We start from the raw sequence: 4336 nt of genomic DNA, 5'->3' as shown, positions 1-4336 counted from the left end.
GTTAGCCATGCGACCAGGAAGTTAGTCATGCTACCAGGAAGTTAGCCACGCGACCAGGAAGTTAGCCATGCTACAAGGAATTTAGCCAGGCTACCAGGAAGTTAGCCACGCTACCAGGAAGTTAGCCAAGCTACAAGGAAGTTAGCCAGGCTACCAGGAAGTTAGCCAAGCTACAAGGAAGTTAGCAATGCTACCAGGAAGTTAGCCATGCAACCAGGAAGTTAGCCACACTATCAGGAAGTTAGCCACGCTAACAGGAAGTTAGCAATGTTACCAGGAAGTTAGCCATGCAACCAGCAAGTTAGCCAGGCTACCAGGAAGTTAGCCGTGCGACCAGGAAGTTAGCCAGACTACCAGGAAGTTAGCCATGCGACCAGGAAGTTAGCCATGCGACCAGGAAGTTAGTCATGCGACCAGGAAGTTAGCCACACGATCAGGAAGTTAGCCAGGCTACCAGGAAGTTAGCCAGGCTACCAGGAAGTTAGCCATGCGACCAGGAAGTTATTCATGCTACCAGGAAGTTAGCCACGCGACCAGGAAGTTAGCCATGCTACAAGGAAGTTAGCCAGGCTACCAGAAAGTTAGCTACGCTACCAGGAAGTTAGTCATGCTACAAGGAAGTTAGCCTGGTTACCAGAAAGTTAGCCATGCTCCCAGGAAGTTAGCCATGCGACCAGGAAGTTAGTCATGCTACCAGGAAGTTAGCCACGCGACCAGGAAGTTAGCCATGCTACAAGGAAGTTAGCCAGGCTAACAGGAAGTTAGCCACGCTACCAGGAAGTTAGTCATGCTACAAGGAAGTTAGCCTGGCTACCAGAAAGTTAGCCATGCTACTAGGAAGCTAGCCATGCGACCAGGAAGTTAATCATGCTACCAGGAAGTTAGCCATGCGACCAGGAAGTTAGTCATGCTACCAGGAAGTTAGCCACGCGACCAGGAAGTTAGCCATGCTACAAGGAAGTTAGCCAGGCTACCAGGAAGTTAGCCACGCTACCAGGAAGTTAGCCAAGCTACAAGGAAGTTAGCCAGGCTACCAGGAAGTTAGCCAGGCTACAAGGAAGTTAGCAATGCTATCAGGAAGTTAGCCATGCAACCAGGAAGTTAGCCACACTATCAGGAAGTTAGCCACGCTAACAGGAAGTTAGCAATGTTACCAGGAAGTTAGCCATGCAACCAGCAAGTTAGCCAGGTTACCAGGAAGTTAGCCGTGCGACCAGGAAGTTAGCCAGACTACCAGGAAGTTAGCCATGCGACCAGGAAGTTAGCCATGCGACCAGGAAGTTAGTCATGCGACCAGGAAGTTAGCCACGCGACCAGGAAGTTAGCCAGGCTACCAGGAAGTTAGCCATGCGACCAGGAAGTTAGTCATGCTACCAGGAAGTTAGCCACGTGACCAGGAAGTTAGCCATGCTACAAGGAAGTTAGCCAGGCTACCAGAAAGTTAGCTATGCTACCAGGAAGTTAGTCATGCTACAAGGAAGTTAGCCTGGCTACCAGAAAGTTAGCCATGCTCCCAGGAAGTTAGCCATGCGACCAGGAAGTTAGTCATGCTACCAGGAAGTTAGCCACGTGACCAGGAAGTTAGCCATGCTCCAAGGAAGTTAGCCAGGCTACCAGGAAGTTAGCCACGCTACCAGGAAGTTAGTCATGCTACAAGGAAGTTAGTCATGCTACAAGGAAGTTAGCCTGGCTACCAGAAAGTTAGCCATGCTACTAGGAAGTTAGCCATGCGACCAGGAAGTTAGTCATGCTACCAGGAAGTTAGCCACGCGACCAGGAAGTTAGCCAGGCTACCAGGAAGTTAGCAAGGCTACCAGGAAGTTAGCCACGCTACCAGGAAGTTAGTCATGCTACAAGGAAGTTAGCCACACGACCAGGAAGTTAGCCGGGCTACCAAGAAGTTAGCCACGCTACCAGGAAGTTAGTCATGCTACAAGGAAGTTAGCCTGGCTACCAGAAAGTTAGCCACGCTCCCAGGAAGTTAGCCAGGCGACCAGGAAGTTAGTCATGCTACCAGGAAGTTAGCCACGCGACCAGGAAGTTAGCCATGCTACAAGGAAGTTAGCCAGGCTATCAGGAAGTTAGCCAGGCTACCAGGAAGTTAGCCATGCTACCAGGAAGTTAGCAATGCTACCAGGAAGTTAGTGATGCTACCAGGAAGTTAGTGATGCTACCAGGAAGTTAGCCATGCTACCAGGAAGTTAGCCAGACTACCAGGAAGTTAGTCATGCTACCAGGAAGTTAGCCACGCGACCAGGAAGTTAGCCATGCTACAAGGAAGTTAGCCAGGCTATCAGGAAGTTAGCCAGGCTACCAGGAAGTTAGCCATGCTACCAGGAAGTTAGCAATGCTACCAGGAAGTTAGTCATGCTACCAGGAAGTTAGTCATGCTACCAGGAAGTTAGCCATGCTACCAGGAAGATAGTGATGCTACCAGGAAGTTAGTGATGCTACGAGGAAGTTAGCCAGGCTACCAGGAAGTTAGCCAGGCTACTAGGAAGTTAGCCATGCTACAAGGAAGTTAGCCAGGCTACCAGGAAGTTAGTCATGCTACCAAGAAGTTAGCCAGGCTACCAGGAAGTTAGCCATGCGACCAGGAAGTTAGCCAGGCTATCAGGAAGTTAGCCAGGCTACCAGGAAGTTAGCCATGCTACCAGGAAGTTAGCAATGCTACCAGGAAGTTAGTGATGCTACCAGGAAGTTAATGATGCTACCAGGAAGTTAGCATAATACCAGGAAGTTAGCCATGCTACCAGGAAGTTAGCCAGACTACCAGGAAGTTAGTGATGCTACCAGGAAGTTAGCCATGCTACCAGGAAGTTAGCTAGTCGACTAGGAGTGGGAAGTTAGCTAGGCTATAAAAGCGATCGTAAACAAATATTTGAAATGGGATGGAATGGATTCATACACTCTTAAGAATAATATTTTTTGAAAGATTTAAACCATTCATCAAAGACTAGATTTGTTGCTAGTTGTTTTTAATAAAGAAAAATCATTAAAAGTCTGTAAACACTTGAAAAAGTACATTGTGCCATAAGCAGCAACAAGTGGTAATATGGCAAAATGATACAAATAAAAATGTTAATACTAATTATTAATAACTGATTTGTTTGTAAATGTATGTTTTTTAGGCTTTTTAAAGCAAGTTATGCGGTGACGTCACGTGACCACGCCCCTAACCACGCCCCCACCACCACAGGTATATTGGCAATCTAGGGGAAACCCTGAGTAATGTATACTGTACGTTTGTATCTAGTTTTGCCATATTATCGCAAATACTTTCAATATGTGCACTTAATTCTTACTTTAGAATAGAATAGAATTGAATGGACTTTATTGTCATTATATTTGCATATAACGAGATTAATCGGTTAGAAGATTTACTCACTGTCACCAAGCTGTGGGGGAATGTAAAACATTTAAAGAAATGTTCCTGTATGACATTCTGACTACTAAATTGCATTTGTATCCAAATATTGGGGTATTTCCTTAAGCAAATTGTATTCATGCAAGCAAATAATACGATGATTAATCACTTCAGGGTTGAGGCTTAACCCGGAAAACACGCATTTGTTACACAATCTGTGATCGTGATGAGGGGCGGCCCATTTCGCTTCAAAACAGAACTTTGGATAAAAGTAAAGTAACTTGTTGGTATTTTATCACATCAAGTTTAAAATACCATCCTAAAGCGAAACGTGTACTGACAGTTTTGTCAATCCTGTTAGCGCCTTCTTTTGTAAACAGCTACTAGCGACAAATCTAATGACTCCTGGGGATATTGGAGACTTTTTTTTGTGTGTCTTGGAGACTTTGTTTGTGTCTTGGAGACTCTGAGGTGTGCGCAAGCAACACTCACTAGCTACACCAGGGGTGTCAAACTTAAATACAGAGTGGGCCAAAATTTAAAACTGAACAGAGCCGCGAGCCAAGGTTGAACAAATTAACCTTTTAATAGGGACCCAAACAAGTTTTGCATTGAATATTGAACAAGCAAGACTTATATAACTTTATAGTGACATGCAAAATCCAGTTTCAAATAATAATAATAATAATTCAAAAATATCAATGGCATATCAAATACAATTTAAATAAAAATTGAATGCCTCTTTTCTATTTGCAGCCTTCTGAGGTAAATATCAACATTAACTTTTTCCACAGGCTAATAAATTTGAAAATAAAATAACAATGAATAAACCAACCATTCAGGACTTTAAACGGCTCAGTTTGCAACACACTGATCTAATCTGATGTTCCCAAACCAGATACCTGGATGCTAGTTCATTAATGTCGGGACTCAGGCTTTGAGCTGAGGCAACCTTCATTATCCAACAAA

The sequence above is a fragment of the Nerophis lumbriciformis genome, linkage group LG08 (genome assembly GCF_033978685.3).
Source record: "Nerophis lumbriciformis linkage group LG08, RoL_Nlum_v2.1, whole genome shotgun sequence".
NCBI classification, from domain to species: domain Eukaryota; kingdom Metazoa; phylum Chordata; class Actinopteri; order Syngnathiformes; family Syngnathidae; genus Nerophis; species Nerophis lumbriciformis.
This window is presented reverse-complemented; position numbering follows the sequence as displayed.